The sequence below is a fragment of the Schistocerca piceifrons genome, chromosome X, assembly GCF_021461385.2.
Source record: "Schistocerca piceifrons isolate TAMUIC-IGC-003096 chromosome X, iqSchPice1.1, whole genome shotgun sequence".
Classification (NCBI taxonomy): domain Eukaryota; kingdom Metazoa; phylum Arthropoda; class Insecta; order Orthoptera; family Acrididae; genus Schistocerca; species Schistocerca piceifrons.
Genome location: NC_060149.1, coordinates 509,998,765 through 510,021,975, shown reverse-complemented (window position 1 = coordinate 510,021,975; position 23,211 = coordinate 509,998,765). Strand labels below are relative to the sequence as shown.

The 23,211-nt window shown below is 40.3% G+C and overlaps 1 long non-coding RNA gene across 1 annotated transcript; it reads right to left on the bottom strand.

Moving 5' to 3' along the window:
- Positions 1-6,779: 6,779 nt before the first annotated feature.
- On the bottom strand, positions 6,780-21,925 carry LOC124722884. The gene is made up of 2 exons (XR_007006458.1): positions 21,773-21,925; positions 6,780-7,085 (listed from the first exon to the last, which is right to left on the bottom strand). It is a non-coding gene; the product is annotated as an uncharacterized LOC124722884 (long non-coding RNA).
- Positions 21,926-23,211: the final 1,286 nt, after the last annotated feature.

The following is a 23,211-nucleotide window of genomic DNA, read 5'->3' as shown; positions in this document are numbered from 1 at the left end:
TCATTACTATTGTTGTTGCTGCTGGAGATTCCAATAATTCTGAATATCTAGTGTGTTAAGTGTTATCAGTTAAACACAATAATATCTTTTGTTTACTCAGAACTGCTGATTCTTCTTTATATCTCATATTGTGCTTTGCCATGTATGCAAACAAACAATGTTTGTTAATAGCATTCTGCTCTTCATTGAGCCTTTCTAGTTTCATATCACTTCTTTTTCATAATTCTCACTTTCTGCATCTCATAACCTTCAGCATGAATGACTGGCTGTTGTCAAAGTCAAAAAATTAGGAAAAATTGATGGCATTGCATTTGGTTTCAGCTTTGGATAACGTCTTACAAATGTAGATGTTTCAAATAGACAAGGGATTACTACAAACGGAGGAGGGTGTGAGGAACCGCATACAGCGGGCTACCACACATGACAGGACCAAGAGAGTTTCCTATCAAACATGAACCCCTGGAATTTCGCAGTTTCAACGAACGGAAGGGCAACAGGCCCAAGATGTGAAGACAGTGGTAGAAACAAATTGTGCCACCAGAAATTCATACACATGGTTTTGTCAGTGGAAAAACGAAAGCCATTGTCGATGCTCCAGGAGTAAAGACGATCAAGACATCGCTGAAGATGCTGCTCAGTGAGACAGGTCTGTGGAGAACTGCAATAGATGGCAAAATTGTCAACAAAAAGGGAGCCAGAGATGCCCAGTGGGAGACAGGCCATTATAGGGTTAACGGCGATAGCAAAGAGGACGATGCTCAGGATGGAACCCTGAGGCACACCGTTCTCCTGGATAAAGGTGTCTGACAAGGCAGAACCCACCCACATGCACATTGAAAACTTGGTCTTTTAAAAATTCCTGAAGGAAACAGACCAGGCAGCCACAGAAGCCCCACGCGTAAAGAATAAGGAGGATACCTGTTCTCCAGCAGGTGTTGTAGGCCTCCTCCAAATCGAAAAACACAGCCACAATCTGGGATTTCCACAGAAAACCATTGAAGACATGGGTGGACAAAGTGACGAGATTGTCAACCGCAGAATGCTGCACTCTAAATCCACACTGTGCATTCATTAGCAATGCTCAGATAAAGTTGTACATGTTAAGCAGAAAGTGCTTGCCCACAAGAGAAAGGTGCTGCAACATCTGAATGTGGATGGCATCTAGCCCTGAGGCAGAGGATTGGGATGAACTGAGAGCAAGATCTAGCTCCATCATAGTAAAGATGGCATTGTAGCACTTGCGATTCAGAGAAGATAAGGGTATTGCCCGAGCCTCCTCCACTCGTTTCCGATGGAGGAAGGCAGGGTGAGAGTGGGAAAAGCTAGAAATTTCCACAAAATGGTGGCCCAAGGTGTTGGAGATAGCAATAGGGTCCACGATGACATTGTCTGCTATTGTCAAACCGGAAACTGGGGAATGGATCTTGGAACTGGAGTGCCATCGGAGGTTGGCTCACATGACAGAGGAAGGGGTGGACCTGTTAAAAGAACTAGTGAATGAAATCTAGCTAGCTCTTTTGCTATCCCGAAGAATGCAATGACACTTTGCATGCATCTGTTTATAATTTGCCATCGTAGGATGATGGTTAAAAATGCAGAGAGCACATCTCCATGTGCGAATTGCGTCACGGCACACCTCTGTCCACCAAGGGACTGGGACACGGCATGGTAAACAGAAAGTACGAGGAATGGAACATTCTGCAGCAGTAAGGGTAATGTTTGTGGGATATTCCACCTGGTTATCACAAGTGGAGAAATCTTGTTCTTTGAAGGTCACCAGGGAGGAGTAAAGCTGCCAGTCAGCCTAAGTAAGGTGCCATTTGTGTGTGCATGCAGGTGGGGTAGGAGTCAGCAAATGGATAGCACACAGGAAATGGTCGTTCGAGTAGGTGTCAGAAAGAACATACCAATCAAGGTGATGGACAAGCTGGATAGTGCAGAAGGATAGGTCCAAATGGGAATAGGTGTGTGAGAAGTCGGGAAGGAAAGTGGGTGCTCCAGTGTTGAGGCAGTAGAGGTTAAGGTGGTTAAGATCAGCCAAGAGGGCACCTCTCGGACCGGTCCTGGGAGAACCCCAAAGGGGATGATGTGCATTAAAGTCACCGATTAGTGAAAATGGGGGAGGTAACTGCCTGATAAGCTGAAGGAAGTCTGCCCTGGTGCCTGGTGACATCAAATAATGGAGGGACACAAATGATATGGAGGGAAAAAGTCAGGTGGGGAAAGAAAAGGCAAACTGCAACAGCTTTAAGATGGATAGTCAGGGAGATGGGTTGACTATGAATGTCATCCCGTATGAGCAGCATGATGACCCCATGAGATAGGAAGCTGACCTCAGGGGGTAGGTCAAAATGAACCGGAAGGAATGTGATAGCTTAAAGCGGTCGTGAGGGCGTAATTTCATTTCCTGAAGGCAAAGTACAAGGGGATGCTGCCATGCTAAATGCAGCCATAAATCCTCTTTGTGGTACCGAAGGCCGCCAATGTTCCACTGGAGGAGAGTCACGATGAGGATGAGATGTAGGGGTGTCACCTCAGTGGCTGCTGAGTGACAGCCTGTGAAGAGTTGCTACTACAGGGCATAGAAGCAGGAAAGATCCTGCTCCATGGGTTCCACAGAAGCATCGGCTTGCTTGTGATATTGGTCTGTGGATTCCAATGCCGAAAAGTGGTCCGTGGTGCATATCGGCAACACAGAGGCTGGTTGGGCTAAGGTATCACGTGGTGACAACATCAAAGAGCACCTTCGAGTTGGCGAAGGAGAAGATTCTTTGCCTTTGGTGGACTTCTTCGAGCCTTTCTGGCTAGTAGAAGACTAAGGTGTTGGTTGGTTGGAGGGATGTAGGAAGTCTCCATGGGAGTACTCCTGTCCTTTGTAGCCTACCGGTTGTGTAGCTGGTGGTTTTGCCCCTTGAGGTGAGTGTCTGATGGCTTGCACAGCTGGCCAGGGGATGGTGATGCTATCTTGATGGTGGGCAATTTCAAAATCTTAGTGCTGAATTGGAGGTCGCATGTCTGCATAGCCATGTCCTTCATGGAGCGAGGGGTAGAAATAATTGCACTATAGGTGCCAGACAGGAGAACGCAGGGTTTGCAACTAGCCAGTAACATGTGAGCAACTGGGTATGACACTTTTTCATTACTTGAATCTACTGGAGAGCCCACTCATCGAGACTCACTGGAAAATCCCAAGAGGCTGCGGCATGGCCACCATTGCAGCTGAAACTGCGGGGAGGAGGTGGACAATCGCCCTCATGCGCATCCCTACCACAGGTTACACATTTGACTGGGTGTCAACAAGGGATCATTCCATGTCAAGTCACACAGGCCATGACACCCATTATCTAGTTGTAAACTGAGATTTTGCATGCAACTTTTTGTAATGTGTATGGACAGTGTGAAGAGTGCAGCTTCCATTGTTCCAATGGTACCCCTGTACTTCACCTTGAACAACAAAATTGAGATTTTCACTGAAATCCATTAAAATCAACACTGATCCTTCATCAAGTGTTTCCTTCTTTATTTGCAGATAATCATATTGTGATTGAGAAATAAAAGCGTGTGGAGTTAGTTTTTCAATTTTCTTAATTAGTGTGTCACAGAATTCTATCAGTTGATACCCATTGACTGTACTGTACCATCTCATCAGGTTCATAGTCTTCTATTTCATTTTCTACATGGGTTTGAAACAATGAACCGGTGGGGCATTTTTTCACACAGACAAAACATACAGGCTCAGTTATTTATATCATATGTTATTACTTTAATTAGATCTTGGTATGTTTCTTTAGTAGAAATGGAATTTAGAAGCAATTTAATGTTTTGGTGGTAAATGCACACACATATGGTATGTGTTCCTGGTGATCCTGCAAGTATACACTGTTTTGGTTGAAGAGAAGCAAATTTTGAGAATCCTACTTTGTCTTCAGGATACAGTTCAGTTAAATTACTTAAAACAAGACTTTGTTCATAGGTATTTTTGCTGGTGCTCACTTTGTCTTTTTTCCCATGCATTATTCTTGTGTTTTCGTCATCCAAATAAAAGCTCTTTGCTTTTTGCACTGTATCATGTGGCAATGTCTTTCCTCTTTTCTGCTCATCCATTGATAAAATTCCCTTCTCCATTAACAGAGCTCTTGCTTGTCGTACCAAATATTCAGAAACCTGAAATCTGGAACTGACTTTCTGTCAAGACCATGTTGGCAGCACAAGAGTAAGTAACTGAATTTTTTCACAATTATTTGCATATTCAATTTTCTGTTTGATTTTGACCATGAGTTCGTCATGATGTTTTGCCTTTTCTTCCAGTTCTGTTAAATCACAGTCAGGGATAGTGCTTGCATCAGCAGCCAGCTCAACTTGATATGTACATTAAATTTTAGTTTTCAGAGCCCCAGCTGCTGATTCCATTTTTCGTTTGACTGCTGCATACCGACTATCCCGAGCAACCAAATGCAGCTTTGCAGGAGATACTGCTAAGCTAGTTAAGCTAGTATTGAGCACAGGTTTTTCAGAAGTCTGCACCTTCACATTACTGTCATTTATATAGCCTGGTGATGAGTCATCACTTGCTTGTTTTTCATTAATAAGTTTGATACAGATGGGCATATTTTCTCCCTAGGAATAATGCTACAAGCCTCTCATTTTGAAAGTCTTTGACTTTTCTAAACTAATTTCACACAATCCAGATGAAACAGCTTGTTTATGGCACTTGAAGGGACCACAGCTAATTTTCTTATGTAGAGAGAATCTGCACAGGTACCTGTCTTTGTGTTTAACACATACACACACATGAAACACTTAAATCACAGTATGAATTAATATTGCTTTGCCATAATAAAACTTGTTATTCTTCATTGGTCAGTTCAATCACGCAAGTAAGGGCATTGTCACATGTATCTTGCAGATACTGTCCAAGGAGACACTGCCAACTTGTACTTTCCACCTTTCTTCAGCCATAAAACCAATATTTGTCATAAACAATTCAAAAGATGATTGGTGTAACCTAAAAAGTAATTAAATAATGAAAAATCATTCTATTCCATTGTTTCATTACAAAAGGGTTTCACATTATTATTGTAACATCAGGGGACTTACTTTTGTTTTCGAATGAATAGTTAAAAACTGCAACAATTTTTTAAGCAATAATTGACTCTGGATACAGCTCAGCACAAGAGCTCAGAACTGCATGCTCAGCGAACACATGACTAAAAACAAAGGAACTGGATGATGCAGAACATATAGTGGCAATAAAACAGTGTTCTCAGATATGATTTGTTCCTAAGAAAATCCAGTGTAGCCAACTTCAGCAATTTAGTGGTGACACGATAGTTATGAATTAGCAACTTCAATTTTCTTTACAATAGCATTACTTTTCACACTTCCCATTATTTCTACAATCTGATTCTTTTTGTGTGAGGAATATTTATCTCTTCCAGAAATTGAACTGTTTTCATAACAGTATAGCAGTGCACTTTATGATAAAATATGTCAAGTTTTCTGGAAAAAAAAATTACTTATAATTGGAGCTAATGTTCGTAATTGTGCCATCCCTGTGGGTTTCTGCATAAATAATTGTCAGCTTCTTAAGGGTACCAAATTTATTTCTGGACATTGATTGTTTTTAGTTATCTATTCTCAGTGGCAATATGTATTATCAGTTAACATTTTACACAATTCTGAGAGCACATAGAGCCATTTTATAACACAGTTCCAGCCTGTTCAAGATAATGTTGCCATTCTATTGTGTGTTATGGTGAAAGGAAAATAGGATGTGTGTGCCCGGTACAGTTTCATTTGTGGATTTTTCAGCTCTCAAAATTCAACATTCTTACACTAAAAAATTAAATGCAAAATAAATTTTAATCATTCTGGGCATCCCCCGTTTTATTGCATTTTACACATTTCATTATTTTAGTAAGTTTTAGTGTCCAGTTGTCATGTCCATTTTTATCAGATTTTCCTAGACACCTTTTATCCTTTTGACAGACAACATTGGGGTGAGGATGGTCTCAGATGATTAAAGTGTTGTTACTTGTAAGTAACATCCTGTTTTCTCTTTTTAATTGTTTTAATTTAGGAATTTAGCAACAAAGTTCCTTATCTGATATTTCACACTTGAAGATCCCCTCCCATTCATGTGTAACAGAATGTTTTGTTATTACAGTTTATACCAGATGATGGAACTTTAAGTGTTCTGAACCCAGTTGTGTACACAATAAAAGATTGTGGATTAAGCAGCTGTCTTGCAGTTTCTTCATTTTTCAAAATAAGCTTTCTTGCCTAATATTACTAGCACCTAGCAGATTTTTAAACCTGAAATATTATTTGTAATATTACAAAATAATTGATTAACAAAGCAAGGTGCATAGGAAAATCCTTCATAGCAAAATTAGCATTCTTCGGCAGTACTAGTCTGTCAGTTGTGTTACAAATGCTTACACTTTATACTTAGGGTTCATATAAACCTAGTTAAATCCGCAGAATTAAACAAGGAAAAGCTCAGGGGCTACTGTAATGTGTAAAACAACACTTTGCTATTTTTTATTTAGTGCATTTTTGCCACAACTGAGTAATACACATGCAAAAATTCCATTGCAGTACAGTGTGAAGGTCTTCAGAAAACTAACAATACTGTACTACTGTGTTTACGCATTCACTTTTACACAGGACTTCAGTGGATACTGATACTTTTAATTATGAAAAGTAGCAATGGCATACTTCAGTTAAAGTTTGTTAGTTTTATATACTAGGATAAAGGTATGAACAGACACAAGGAATGCAAGTCATTTGCTTTCTTTATTAACAACAGTTGAATTTCCATATCACCATAGAAACTTTATGCGTTACTCATTTTTATATGGAAACTTTCCCCAAAGGCCCTATAAACCATTATGTGAGTAAAGAGCAGATCAAGTTCAGTCTTACAGTATGTGTGATCAGAGGCCACACACTTAGTCAACACTTCATTGTCAGGTGCCGACTGTCACTGATGATGAAATCCCTTGAAGGTGACTTTTCAGTACGGATGGAGTCTCTCACATCATCCAAAATCCTCAGTAAAGTCACACCTTCCACAATTTTTCCTGTAACATTTCATTTGTTAGCCAAACTAAAAACATATCATTACACAAATATTACTTAACTATGCATGACATTCTACATTTTATATCACTCTGTAAGGGTGAATCCTGGGTAACAGGAAATGGCCTGCACTGAGCAGCTGAATGATACAGAATTGGTGTACAAGGTATGAAGCTTACTGCAGCTCAGCAAGAACCACAAAAAAATTACTAATTGTAGGTATATTATATAGATATTATGTCCATAACAAAATTAAATAGTATTTAAAAGTTTTACTTTAATCTGTGGAAGAGAAAGAGGGAGTACTAATACTAACCAAAATTAAATAGTCCTGAGAGAGGCATTTTTTTTTTTTTTTTAAACATTTGACAACATTTCACAACAGTGGCAATTTTCAGTATCAACCATTTTCCAGTTCATTCTGAGCACATTACAGGTTATGTAATCAGCCAATCACATCATCACATTTTCAATGTGCGAACACACAAACTATAAAAAAATGTTAAGCATAAAAACTGAATAAAGTACTTGTTTTAAGTAATGTACAAAATTTACAGTACCAAACAAAATGATGCTGTAATATACCTGTAGTGCTGAGGAAACTGAAGGCACTGGTTTCCCCGGAAGGCACAGTATTGTAGTCACAGATCTGCCGGGCAGGAAAAGTTTACCCGCTTCAACAAAAAACTGATATAATGTTTCCTTCTGGCAATGTGCTCAATGGAATGTATGCTCAACTAGGTAGTCCACGAAATGTTTGATCTTCCTGTCATATCATGGGATGGACCCTCTTAACATCCCACCACATTATTCTCTCCACGTTCTGTGTGTGAACAGAATGCTCTTTTGGATCTACGAAGTTCAGATTGTGGTTCACTATGAGGTACTGAAAATCTTCAGGACCTAGAGTGTTGTATGGACTGAAGTAGTCGCTGACAATCGTCGTCCCAGTGAATCTTTTCTTTCATTATTCTGACCCACACTTCCCAAGTCCGAAATTCAACGGGCTCAAGGAAGTAATTTTTTGACCATCGCTGAATTGCACCAAACACCTAGTTTCCATGGATTTTATGGCCTTCGTTGTGTTTCCTTTTCCCAAATTTTGCCTCATCTACTTCAACAGTGACTCCTGGGCCCCCTAATAGTTGAAAATTGTTTATCGCCCACTCAATACACACTTTATGACAGAAGGAAGTCCAGTCAGTCACTGAAAGCATACACATGCTGATATTTGTGAAAAGCCTCACCGTCTTCAGACAACATATAGAAACTCACATGCTACAGAAGTCTTGAGATTTTTCACGCCATTTGGGCATGTACCATTTCAGGCACTGCACCTGAATGTGCACTCAACATTGACGACGCCACTACTGTTCTGCACCTTCTGTCAGCAACAGCACTGGAAAGAATCCTCATTTGGCAAGAAATTGCTTGGTCCATGGCATCTAGGGAATTCCAATGATCATGGAAGTATACATTATGGTCCACTCTGCTTCCATTAGTCCTTAAGAAATTACTTCATCCAGAAGGCAGCCACAACACTCCATATTAAGACTGAACAATGACCAGACAGATGGTAATCGCCTTCAAATGATCTCAAATTTCAAAATACGTCACAGTACTTGATATGGTATGGACAGTGTCGAACAGTAACATCAAATATGTCTCATCCAGAGCAACTGCTAGAGATGTGCTGTGAAGTAATCCCAAGTATCAACTCTGCTTAAAAATGGATGCTTTCATGAAACAGGAAATTAATAGTTTAGATTATAATGAAAAGTTGCGTCCACCAACTGAAGTTATGCTCTTAGTTTCTTGCCTATCCATGCTATCGGAAATTGCAACATATTCTGGAAAACAGATAATGATTCATGACAAGCAAGGTTATACATTTCACTGTTCTGCCATGAGCTACACAAGATTTTCACCACAATCGGGTGTTTTGCTTTCACACTAGGGGGCTTTGCCAATTAACAAACATGTCTTCCAACATAACATAGACCCCTGGCTATGCCACAGATCAGTCTGTCACAACAACCAGATTTTCTCTGCCAATTCAAGCTGTGGTCTTGCTTCCCAGCCAAATCACACACTTGGAAATCGCGAGATATTCGGAAAATACAGCCGAAAACAGACTAACCACACTCCTGGAAATCGCGACCACTTCTTCACTCCCAGCAATTTAACCTTATATTACTAAACGCTCCTAAAATTTATGACTGTAATTCATACCAATTCACAGTTCCCATCAACATTTTGAGCAGTAAAATTTTCAGTATATAGTGCATGTAAGACAGGACATTTTGTCTTTATTTTCTATGTGACATACCACTGGAGATCTTATAATTGTAATTAGTGAATAAACTACAAATTATGACTTCCTTTGAATAAAATATGGAATAGTAAAATTTACATTGCCCCCTTAGCATCCTAACACTAAGTTGTGTTGTTACGTCCAAGCCATACCATACCCTTAGAAAATGCAATGCGCAAACCATGACATATAGTGTATAAAACAGCCATATACTTCTCACAAACAAGAATAGCAATGTCATTGCTTCATTTACATCAATTTAAGAGGTTCTCTTACATCCCAACCTAAACACATGCCTAATGGGGGGAAAGAAAGCAGCAAGCAATATTTGTGATAATCAAAACTATATATCTGAAGCCATGGCTTTACTTATTTTTATATTGTGTGTACATTAATTTGTGTTTGCACGTGACAAAATAGTCATGTAGCAATTGGCTGAACAGATCATGTCTGCTATGCTCTCTATTACTGGCTAACTAGATCATGTTCAAAATTTTGTAAGAAAAGCATACTGCAAATTCTATTTCACAATTTCTGAAGCTATCATACCAGTATATGGGGCAGGGAGGGCTCTAGAGGTGCAGTGAAGCCAGTCTCCCTAAAGGAGTAAACCGGATACAAATTCAGGCCCTCCAGGTTGGGGGTTGATCATGGGGGCTAACAACTCCATATCGGAAAAAACATTGTTACAAAACTCAAAGATAGAAACAGCCGGACTGATGAACAACCCACGCAAGGAAAAGGAAACTGTAAACAGAGAAATGATATATACTTTTCTACTTGGAATGTAAGAACTTTGAACAAATCAGGAGCTCTACATGGACTCAAACAAGAGATGGAGAAATACCGTATAGGAGTACCAGCAATTCAAGAAGTCAGATGGAAAGGAGATGGTATCATAAGAAGTGGTAATTACACAATTATGTACAGTGGAGGAGACAGTGGTATAGTAGGTGGTACTGGCTTTCTTGTAGACAATAAGTATAAAGCAGCAGTCATAAATTTTAACCCTATAAATGAAAGGATGAGTACGTTGAGAATAAAGGCCCACTCCTTCAACATCACTCTAGTATGTGTGTATGCACCCATGGAAGATAATGAGGATGAAATGAAAGATTAGTTCTATTGTCGACCAGAACAGGAATTAGAAGGCATACCAACGAATGGTGTATAAATAGTGATGAGTGACTTCAATGCAAAAGTGGTTAAAGAAGAAGCCTTTAGAGAAACAGTAGGAAATGAAAGACTGCATAAGGAGTCGAATAAAAATAGACAAAGACTTATAGACTTCGCCATGGGCAATGCAATGGCAGTGAAGAGTACACAGCTCCAGAGAAAGAACATAAGGAAAGCCACATGGCACTCTCCAGATGGCACTATTTTTAATCAAACTGGCCATGTGGTAATGGACAGGGGACATGCATCTGACATCCTTGAAGTTGATTGTTGCAGGGGGGCTGACTGTGATTCGGATCATTATATGGTAAGAGTGAGATACAGACAATGCATAGCAGACTATAGATCCAGAGGGAAGAGAAAAGCTCCACGAAGATACAATGTTTCCAAACTGAAAGAGAAGGGAGCATCCGAAAAGTATGAAACAGAACTGCAGAAGAAGTGTGAGGCTAAACAAAGCCAAATTCTGGAAAGCATCAAAGGGAAGTGGAGTATGATTAAAGAGGCTCTACAAGAAACTGCAGAAGAAGTTTTGGGTTTAGAAGACAGGGTGAAAAGGGCAGGACGGTATGATGAAGATTGTAAAAAGGCAGTGGAAGAGGGAAATGAGGCAAGGAAGAAAATGATAAACAGGACAACAAGACCTAATACAGAAGAATTCATGAAAAAAAGGAAAGAGGCAGATAGGATTTGCAGAAGAAATAAATGAGAATTAGAGAGGAGATGGATTACAGAACTAGAAGAAGAGTATAATGATCAAGAAGTAAGAAAATTCTACAAGAGAGTTCAGGAACTGAAGAAAGGCTTCCAACCACATATGGTATTCTGCAGAGATAAAGAAGGAAATTTTATAGGAGGAGAAGAACAGGTTCTAGGTCGAGCGGCTGAATATTTCAGTGAGCTGCTGAATGTCACTACAGAAAGAGAAGTTCTGGAAGAAAATGAAACAGAGGGTGACCACCGTGGCAGAATGTTAGTCAGGATGAAAGACCTGTATCTATACCAACAATAGAGGAAGTTATGAAGGCAATTAAAGGCCTAAGGAATAATAAGGCTCCAGCAGAGATGATCAAGGGTGGAGGTGAACATCTAAAACATTGGCACACCAGCAAATAATGGAAATATGGGAAAAGGAAGAAATGCCAGACCAGTGGAACATTGCCATTACATGCCTGATTCATAAGGAGGACAAAGCAAACTGTGAAAATTATCTTGGCACTGCTTTAGCCAGCATGGTGTACAGATCATTAGCTAAAGTCATTGCTATGAGACTTGCACCAATTACAGAAGAAATAACTCTGAGACTACCAGTGCAGTTTTCGACGGGGCAGATCAACAACTGACCAGATCTTCATTATAAGGCAAATAATGGAAAAGTGTTATGAATATAATGTGAATGTACACCAGCTTTTTATAGACTTCAAACAGGCTTATGATAGTGTTAAAAGGAAAAAGCTATATGACACCTTAATGGAGATAGAATTCCCAAGTAAACGTAGACTGGTACAAATGACCCTCACTGGTACAAAATGCCAGGTAAAAGTAGGAGGAAAACTATCTAAAGAATTTGAGGTCAGCCAAGGGTTAAGACAGGGTGATGTATTATCCACGCTACTCTTCAACATAGTGTTGGAGAGAGTGATGCGAAGGGTGGAGATTGATAACCGAGGTGGCATTCTGTTTAACCGTATGCACCAAAATCTAGCTTATGCCAATGATGTGCGTTTGCTGTCTAGAAGTTTGAAAGAAATGGAAGAAGGATTTGGCAGACTGAAAAAGGAGGCAGAACAGCTGGGACTTAGACTAAACTACACAAAAAAACAGATTCTCTTTGCTTCCAGGGAAAATGCTGTTGTTAAAGTGAAATATATTAAGTTGAACAGAGGCAATTATGAGAGATGTGAGAAGTTCCAATACCTGGGAGTGCTGGTTATGGAGAATAGCATAATAAGAGAAGAAATAACATCTAGGATTGCTGCAGGAAATAGAGCTTACTGGGCCCTGACCAAGACCCTTCAGTCACGTAGCCTGAGCAGAAAATCGAAGGTGACTGCCGATTGAACAGTCATAAGACCGGTGGTAATGTATGGCTCAGAAACATGGACAATGACTGTAGCAGAAGAAGAACTCTTGAGAAGATGGGAGAGGAAATTAATAAGAAAGATTTTTGGAGCCGTGTATGAGGTGGTTGGTGACTGAAATTAAGTGTAACAGATTGAGATGGCTGGGCCATGTGAGCGAATGTTGGAGGATCGAGCTGTCAAAAAGGTTTACACAGGAAACCCAGGTGGCAAAAGGAGCAAAGGAAGACCCTGGAAATGATGGCTGGAGGATGTGGAAAATGATCTGAGAAAGATTGGAGTCAGGAGATGGAGGAAACGAGCAGAAAATCATCCAGATTGGGCTGTGATCATCAGAAAGCCCAAGGCCCTACATGGGCTGTAGCACCAAGGGGTAAGTACCATGCCAGTATTTTGAGGCTTTCATATTTATACTTGCTTATGGTGCAAATATGCAGTTTCAATGCTACAGTGCATCAAAGATCTATCCAAGCCACTTCCTTTTCTTTCTCAGTTTGTTGTGCTATTGTGACATGAAGTCTGACACCCATATATAAAAATTTAACCATTACAGCTACCCTTATCACGCCATGTTACGCCAGGCAACAGTGCTTTACAAACATTGTACTAGCCATCCGCTACGCAGTATTGAAGAAGAAGGGCACTGAGTACCAAAATGACCACAGCTTTCTTCGCAAATTATATTTTAACCACACTTAAAAACATTCTTGTATGAATCTTATAGGTAACTACAGTTAAAGTTGTAGCTTTGGACATTCAGAAATGTCAGTGTGAACAGGAAAGTGTTTCTAAAAGCAAATATTAGAGCCCTACTAAATTTACAATACAATAAGTACGTTGCTGTTTGTGGCTAACAAGAATAAATATTATGCTATAATCTTGAATTTAAAACTCCGTTTAGGCAATTTAATTTTAGTTATACTAACTGGAAATCTACAAGACAGACTGCTTGTCTTGATGCTATATTTACAAAAGTTAGCAGAGATTTAATGTGTTCTGATGTAGATGTTTTTGCTTTCCCAGATTCTGATTCAGTTTGGGTAGAAATAAGTAATCTTAACGTGGAGTATAAAGAGCTCAAAGAGCTTAAAGTAGACATTAGAAGACCAATAACACAGGAAAATATTTCTAATTTTATTGTTTCACTTGAGAATTATGAATGGAAAGATTTGTTCAACATTAATAGTCACCGTTCTGCTAATATAATCTTTGATAGGTTTTTTCAAGCTTTCTTAAATATTTTTGAGACCAACTTTTCTCAGTATAACACAAATAAGCATAGGCCTAAGGACACCTGGTACATGACATTTAAAGAGTTCAAAAGGATTATAAACATGCAGTCAATGAGGCTAAGAAACAACATAACTTCTTTAGCATAGAGTCATCCAAAAATAAATGCAAGAAATCACAGAGTGCAATAATCCCAGTACCCAAAAGCAAACAAAAAAGAGGCTGTAGCTGTATGACCAGCTGAATTTAGTAACTTTTGTGTACAGTCAATGAAATTTGTGAAAGCACTGTTAGGCCTCATGAAACAGTATCTGATATTAGAAAATGGCATAGTGTAAGCCATGCATTAAAGACAATTTTTTTCTCAGAGGTAACACCAGGAGTTGTTTTAACTATGGTAAATAATTTTAGGCCTTCTGGTGTGTGTGTGTGTGTGTGTGTGTGTGTGTGTGTGTGTGTGTGTGTGTGTGTACATATATATAAGGTGTTAAATTTTTTTATCAAGAGTTGTGCCCATTTGTAAGAAGGGGACAGAAATTGCCCCTCTAGTTGTCACCCAGTATCTCTGACACCAGCTTTATCAAAAGTTTTAGAATCTGTTATCTATTACCAGTTATGTGATAATGATATTCTCTCTGCACCACAGTTTAGCTTTAGGAAGGGCAAACCTACTGTTCATGCTATTGACTCTTTCATTAAAAAGGTGCTTAGTGCTTATGGAGAGAGAAACTTCACTCAGGCTACTTTTTGTGATCTTAGCAACACCTTCAGCTGTGTAAAGCATAACTCGCTTCCCACCAAATTAGTTTATTTTGGAATAATTAACAACAAAGTAGGTAATATTTTTGAACCATTTCTTAATAACTGTAACCAAATTGTGTGTACTGAGGAGGATAGTTCACAAATAGTTGGAATTCAGCGTGGTGGGTCACAAGGTTCAGTTTTGGAACCATTGTGTTTTTTTTTCTAATGAGAAATGATTTGTCATTTTATATAAATGTTCACTCTGTTCTCTATGTTGATGTCGTGTGACTAGTGTCTCCCGTCAGGTAGACTGTTCACCGGGTGCAAGTCTTTCAATTTGATGCCACTTCGGCGACTTGCACGTCGATGGGGATGAAATAATGATGATGATTAGGACAACACAATACCCAGTCCCTGAGTGGAGAAAATCTCCGACCCAGCAGGGAATCGAACCCGGGCCCTGAGGATTGACATTCTGTTGTGCTGACCATTCAGCTACTGGGGGCAGACTCTATGTTGATGATAGCACATTTTTCAGTATCAGTTAACACTTTAATACCCTTCAAACTACAGCTAAATACACCCTATCACAAATATCAATCTGGTTTCGAGCTAATGGATTCCTCTGATCACAGGGTCCCGGGTTCGATTCCCAGCAGGGTCAGAGATTTTCATCTGCCTCGAGATGACTGGGTGTTTGTATTGTCCTCATCATTTCCTTGTCATTCATGAAAGTGGCAAGACTGGACTGAGCAAAGGTTGGGAATTTGTACGGGTGCTGATAACCTCGCAGTTGAGTGACTCACAAAACAATCATCATCATCATCTAATGGATTCCTACTCAGTGAGAGTAAAACTCAACAGTTATTTAGTTTAAGAGATTTGCCAGCAGAAAATTGTTGTCTATGGGGGTGTACAAACTGCCTGTTGGTTTCTGTCTCAGGTTCTTCAGCCAATGTTCATCTAATGATTTTAAAACATTTCGCCAGCATGAGCGGTTGGCATTGTCAAAGTTTAACCCCCCATTTCTGGTGGTGGACTGGAGCAGAGTTCACGACCGAAGGCCATATGTACCTAGCGTGTCAACATCCAAGGGCTTCTCCGAGCCATTTCTGGTGAGGTTCTCCTCTTGCTACTTGCAACGGTCATTCACTGCAGAGCGGGAAGCCAGGATTCATTTACCTTGGGCTCTCTTCTTTCTTGTTGGAGCTATTCGCATGTTTGTGTATTTCTATTGCTTCTCTGAACAAGCAGGTGTGATAGTTCTTCTCTACAGCCAGAACTTCCATGTTGGTGAATTTTACTATGTGGTCGGTCTCACACAGCGCGTGCTCTGCCACAGCCGATTTCTCAACCTATTGTATCACTTATGTTCTGTGATCCTAGTGTTAACTGATCATCCAATCATTCCAATGCAAACTTTTCTGCATTAGCATGGTATGCGGTATATTCCTGAAATTGTAAGTGGGTCCCTATTATTGTTTGCCCATCTGAGGCACTCGTTGGCCTTCTTTGTTGGTTTGTAAATAATCTTTACGCCGTGTCTGCACAATATACGGCTGATTCTGTCTGGCACTCTGGGAATGTATGGCAGAAAGGCCGTACTCGACGTTTCTTTTTCTGATGTGTCACTTCACCGAGTGTTTGACTCTGTTATATTTCTGATACAACTTGTGGAGTACCCATTGCTCTTCAGAATACTTTCCAGGTGTTGCATCTGGCATCTGAGTTGCTGCGGTTCATGTATTCATCTTGCTCGCATTACGAGCATATTAATCATGCCGCTTTTCTGGCTCAGGTGGTGATTTGATAGCTTGTGCAGGTATTGGTCCGTGTGTGTCGGTTTTTGATACACGCTGTGTCCCAAGTTCTCACCACTCATGTGGTAAACCATGTGATCAGCACATCAGGAAATGGTAGTTTTTTGTCCTCTTCTACTTCCATGATAATTTTTATGTTGGCATGGAGTACGTTCAGCTGTCTTAGGAAGTCACCGAGCTGTTCCTCTACGTGGCTCCACACAATGAAGGTATCATCGACATATCTGTACTACAGCTTAGGTTTACAAGGTACCAAGTCCAGTGCTTGTTCTTCAAAATGTTCCACAAAGAAGCTGGCCACCACTGAACTAGGAGGACTACCCATGGCAACGTCTTCCAGCTGTTTGTAGAAGTTGCCATTCCATATGAAATACCTCTTGGAGAGATTTGCACGAAAGAGCTTTGTGATGTCTTGCGGGGTAAATGGAACCCATGTACTCCAGAGAGTCACTGAGTGTCATTTTCATAAACAAACAACATCAAAGCTGATCAGGATGTCATTTGGTGCAAGATTTAGCTTCTTCAGCTTCTCAATGAAATGTCCTGAGTCCTTTATGTCTGTGTCAGTCTTCCCCACATGCGGCTGGAGCCTGGAGCAGAGAGGCAAAGTGTTTTGCCAGTTAATACATTAGAGTTAGTGGAACATTATTCATATGGACCTATGGTAATCCATACAGCTGAGTTGGTAGGGCTTCTGTGCTGTGCAGGTTCCTCTGCATGTACATACGTATAAACTGGCAAAACACTTGGCCTCTCTGCTCCAGGCACATGTGGGGAAGGCTGACACATCCATAAAGAACTCAGGACATTTCATTGAGAAGTTGAAGACACAAACTTGCACCAAACAACATCCTGGTAAGCTTTGATGTTTCTTTGTTTACGAAAGTGCCCCTTATACACGGGCCGCTGAAACATGTCACTCAAGGTCATTCCCCAAGCGCCATAAAGTTGGCAATATAGCTGACAAACAAGTGAGGAACATGAGGCACTGCATCTTCTGAACCAATAACAGAACCAAAAATATGCCAGTTCCGACGTTGACACTACCATGTTGCTGGCTTCCATGTAAATATTGTTTGTTAGTGCGCAACCACCTGCTTTTGTGTTGTGTTGTGTCATGTTGTGTTACCGCCTCGACTACAGTTTCTGTTTATGAAACAATGTCACCAAAACAATGTCGTTCACCAAGCAATAATTTGTTGCACCGTGGAGTGCCATTAAATAGTCAGGCTTGGGAATTGCTACGGAGGACACACGAGTTTTACAAGCAAGAAAAACAATTTGTTTCTGTTCATGAGCAAGTGTTGATTTCAGCTGATAAAGTTTTAGAGCATACCTCGAAAACTGTAGGACTCAGCCAAAGAACAGTTATAATAAAAGGGGTGCTACTTCACAACTTGCAAGACTGTGAAGTAAACAGTGTGGAAGACAGTCCCTGTGGGAAAAACAGTGTGTTTTCAAGTACCCTGGAAAGAAAAAAAAGCAGCGTCGTCCACTTAAAGATATTGATTCTTTCCAATCCGATGCAATTCATCGGCACATATATGGATATTATAGAAGGAAAGAATACCCCCACAACAGCGGAGTTGCTAATTTATTTAAAAGAAAGTGAACTTTTCTCATGGGGGAAAACTTACATACGATGGTGTTAAGAAGTATGGGCTTCCGTTTTAAAAAGTTGGGTGGACGAAAACTGTTACTCAATAACGCTCATGTTGTTGCAGCTCGTTCCATTTTTTTTTTACACAAAATTGTAGGAAAGGGCACATACTCAGTCATAAGGTTAGACGAAACACGAGTCAATGCTGGAGAATCAGTCGAGAAATGCTGAATAGATGATATTCCGAATAGCAGCTGACGTCAGCCAACAAGAAGAGGATCCAGATTAATTGTGGCCCATCCAGGATCTTCCAACGGCGTTGTGCCTGTAGGACTTTTAGTTTTTTGATCAAGAAAAACCAATGACTATCATGAGGATGTGGACCACCAACGGTTTTGGCAGTGGTTTAAAAACTTGTTGCTCCAGTTTAGCGTTCCGACAGTGTTTGTGATGGACAATGCGCTGTACCATTCTGCGATTTTAGATAAAACTCCTCACCACTAGTGACTGTAAAGAAACTATAGTGCAGTGGTTGCAGGCAAGAGACATTGCTGCGGACATAAGCATGACAAAGCTATTGCTATATTCACTCGTGAAGCAAAATAAGCCTGTGACGCCTAAATACGTTGTGGATGAAACTGCAAGCAAACAGGGTCACTTGGCAATTAGGCTACTGCCTTATCACTGCCGTTTTAATCCAATTGAATTGGTCTGGAGTGAAGTCAAGGCATACATTAGAAGTAACAAGATTTTTACCATAACAGTAGTGGAAAGGCTGCTACATGAAGATCTTGCTACTGTAGACACTACCTTATGGAGGAAGAAAGTAGACAATGTTGCTAAACTCATAAGAGAAGCACAGGCTTACACATGATTATAAATGAAAACTAACAATTAATGACTTCTCTTAATGATGATGAAGAAGACAATGGTTTTGGCACCAATTCCAATGATAGTGAAGGAGAACTGGAGAGAATTGACATCGTAAATTGGTGAGTGTAAATGTATTAAGAATTAATTCTTTCTCTCTGCAATCGAGTAGGCTATGCGTGTTTTGGTTTATTTCTTTCTGTGAGCATGGATAGCGTGTTCTTTGGTATGCTTAGGCTTACATTATTATATGACTTTTTACATGCAGCTATTACGGTAACAATTCAGAACAACTTTTCATAGACATTGTCATTAACTTCGGGTGTTATTACTTCCAGGTTTCATATACTATCAAAAGCTTAGTCTCCATCATCGTTATCTCCATTGTTAGAAAAACGTACTTTGCTGTACTTACATATAAACGTCGATTCTAGCTTACATTTACAAAATGTACTTCAGAGTTGTTGGCAGCTATTGCAACCTCACAATCGCAGTATAGCCAACTACACGCGAGCTGCCAAGTGACATATCGGTTCCATTTTTCCCACAAGACACCACAAAGCTCTTTGATTCATGTCTCACCACGAGCTATTTCACATAAAATGGCAACTTCTATGAACAGCTGGAAGGCTTCTTCATGGAAGATTTTGAAGCACAGGCACAGGACTTGGTATCTTGTAAAACTAAGGTGTGGTACAGATACTTCGATGATACCTTCGTTGTGTGTAGCCATGGAGAGGAACAGCTCGGGGACTTCCTAGGCCACTTGAACAGCCTCCATGTCAACAGAAAATGTACCATGGAAGTAGAAATGGACAAAAAACTACCATTTCTAGATGTGCTGGTCACAAGGGATTGTGAAAACCTGGAACACAGTGAGTATCAAAAACTGACACACATGGACCGATACATGCACAAACCATCAAATCGCCACCTGAGCCAGAAATAAGGCGTGATTAATAAGCTCGTAACACGAACAAGACCAATACGTAAGCCGCAGCACCTCAGATATAAAATACATCACCTGGTTCGCATGGGTACTCCACAAGTAGTATCAGAAGTATAACAGAGTCAAACACTCAGTGAAGTGACACATCAGAAAAAGAAACATCGAGTACGACCTTTCTGCCATACATTCCCAGAGTGATGGACAGAATCGGCCGTATATGGCGTAAACATGGCGTAAAGACTATTTGCAAACCAACAAAGAAGGTCAAAGAGTGTTCAGATCAGCAAACTATAAAAGGGTTCCCACTTGCAACTTCGGGAATATACTGCATACCATGCACATGCAGTAAAGGTTATGTTGGAATGCCTGTACAATCAATCAACACCAGGATCACAGAATGTAAGCAACATATCAGGTTGGGCCATGTAGAGAAATTGGCCGCAGCAGAGCACGCACTATGTGAGACCAACCTTGTATTAAAATTCGCCAATACAGATGTTCTGGCTGCAGAAAAAAGCTATAGAAATACGCAAATAGGAGAATAGTGTCAACAAGAAAGAAGAAAGCATCAAGGTAAGTGGATTTTGGCTTCCCATGCTGCAGCAAACGACTGTTGCAGGTAGCAAGAGAAGAACCGCACTGGAAATGACCACAGAGAAGCCTTTGGATGCTGACGCACCACGTACATACAGCTGCAGCCGCAAACTCGGCTCCAGTCCACCACTGACAATGCAGGGTGAAACTCTGATAATGCCAGCCACTCATGCTGGTGAAAACGTCAGGAAAATCATCAGGCAAACATTGGCCAAAGAACCCAAGACAGATGCCTACAGGTAGTTTGTCAACAAGTGGCCACGAAAGCCTTCACAATTCTATGGTGGTTTACGTGTTAAGAAATTTAAAAAAAATCATGCACCTGTAGCATATGTAAGATCATCCTGTTTTGCTTTTTTTTTTCACAGTATTATGTCATATGGGCTTTTATTTTGGAGCAAAAGCACCCCGGTTCAGGATATTCCAGTACTTCAGTAGAAAGTTATTAGGATTATTACAAACTCTGGGAAACTTGCCCACTGCAGACCATTGTTTACTGACCTAAAAAATTAACTGTAATAAACTTGCACATTTACACAGTTCTTATGTATACAAAGAATAACTTATCAGAATATCAACTTCGACTGGATTTGCACTCTCATGACACTAGAAATTATAGACATATTGACATGCCTTACTGTAGATTATCTACATTATTGAACAGCTATGAAGTGTTGGGTATGACAATGTTCAACAAACTGCCTGTTGAATGGGTAGCAGCTACATTCGACTTATTTAAGCAGACTGTACAGTTGATTATCGATTAATCCTTTTTTACTCAATTCATAAATTTTTATGAATGTGAAAATGCGACAGCACAGCAATAATAATTTGGAGTGTAACACAATTTCTTTAACACTGTCAATACGAGATGCTTTGTTCAAATTGTTTTGGCCTAAATATTGTAGTTTATTTGAAATTTGTTATAATTTATTGTAGTTTTCGCTTTTATAAACAAACCTTTTTTGCATATGTACTGTATATTTATAGTTATACGTTTGTGGCTTGACGTTGTTTGTAGGTGTAACAGTTGAATGACAACAAAATTTTAATTATTTCATGGATAAGGATATTTGCGACTTCAAAATAGAATCGAAGCAAGTTCGTCAGTTACTAGGCCGTTAATACAAAGCAAAATGTTTATACATGCACTGAAATAAACTCCGTTTAAAACTATATCAAAGCAACAAAGAATAAAACTCGACAAATGGACTAAGAAACTTACTACTGTCCTTAACCAATTGATGGGATACATAAAACTGCCTAAAGAATTTGTGCGTAATAAATTATTGATTACATGAAGGTATTTACCGTCTGATGACTGGAATAAAACACTTCTTTATAGGTTGTAACAACGTGCTCGTCTTGCACATGTGATCTTTGATATTTTTCACATTTCGCTGTACTTTATGCACTGTCCACAAGCGTGCGTACAATCTCTCTCCATAAACTCATTATCGTACACGCTATCCTGTCTGATCAGTCGCATCCATTCATGTCCATTGTGCGTTCCGGCGAACGTGGCCGATTCCATCAGGACGGAGCGCCACCGCGCACGTCCGGAATTGCTGCGGATTGGCTCCGGGAGCACTCTTCTGCATTTGGAGACATCCGCTGCCCAGAGAACTCCGCGGACATGAACATTGTTGAGCATATCTGGGATGCCTTGCGGCGTGCTGTTCAGAGGGGATCTCCACCCCCTCGCCCTCTTGCGGATTTGTGGCAGCCCTGCGGGATTCATGGTGTCGGTTCCCTCCGGCACTGCCTCGGGCATTGGTCGGGTCCGGCCACGTCGTGTTGCGGCGCTTCTGCGTGCTTGCGGGGGCTCTGGGCGATGTTGGGCAGGTGAAGCACTTTCTTATGCCCTTCGGTGTATAATTTTCCATAAGTTTTTCATGTGCATTTGGCGCTTGGAAACAGAATTATTTGTATCAATGATGGGTCAATAAGCTGTAGAACGGTGATATATTTGTTGTGTTATTCCTAATTATAACAGTCAGAAACTCTGTTTGTCGTAGAGTGGATATAGTACGAGTGAACAGTGATATTCAGTGCAGATGGAATGGTGGCAGCTGTTGTGACAGGTTGTTAGCGATCAAACGGGCTCAATACCGGTGATAAATTTCGTGATTATTGCACGTGTAAAATATAAGAATTACAATATACTGACAGTCAAAATAAACACTTATATTTTGTTATACATCTTCTTCTTTGCTGCGACTGTGGGTCAGAGCGTGGTTACATTTATATGCATAGAGAGAACCAGTGTAACACTTGTGATGAAACAGACTGTCGCCGGTGAAACAATTCGTAGCACTGTTCAACAGAAACTCCTTTTCGCAGCACTGTTCAAGGACAAAGTTCACAGACATACATTGAGGTGTGGATAGTCATTGGGCAGTGATGCAGACATAGACAGATGGCAGGAGTATCGCGTACACACGGAATAAAAAGGCAGTGCACTGACGGAGGTATCATTTGTACTCAGAGGATTCATGAGAAAAGGTTTTCGACGAAAATTAACAGACTTTGAGCGCGGAATGGTCGTTGGAGCTAGATCCATGAGAAACTCCATTTCGGAAATCGTTAAAGAATTCAATATTCTGAGACCCACAGTATAAAGAGAGGGCCGAGAATACGAAATTTCAGGCATTACCTCTCACCACAGACAACGCAGTGGCCGACGGGCTTCACTTAACGACCGAGAGTAGCGGTATTTGGTTAGAGTTGTCAGTGCTAACAGACAAGCA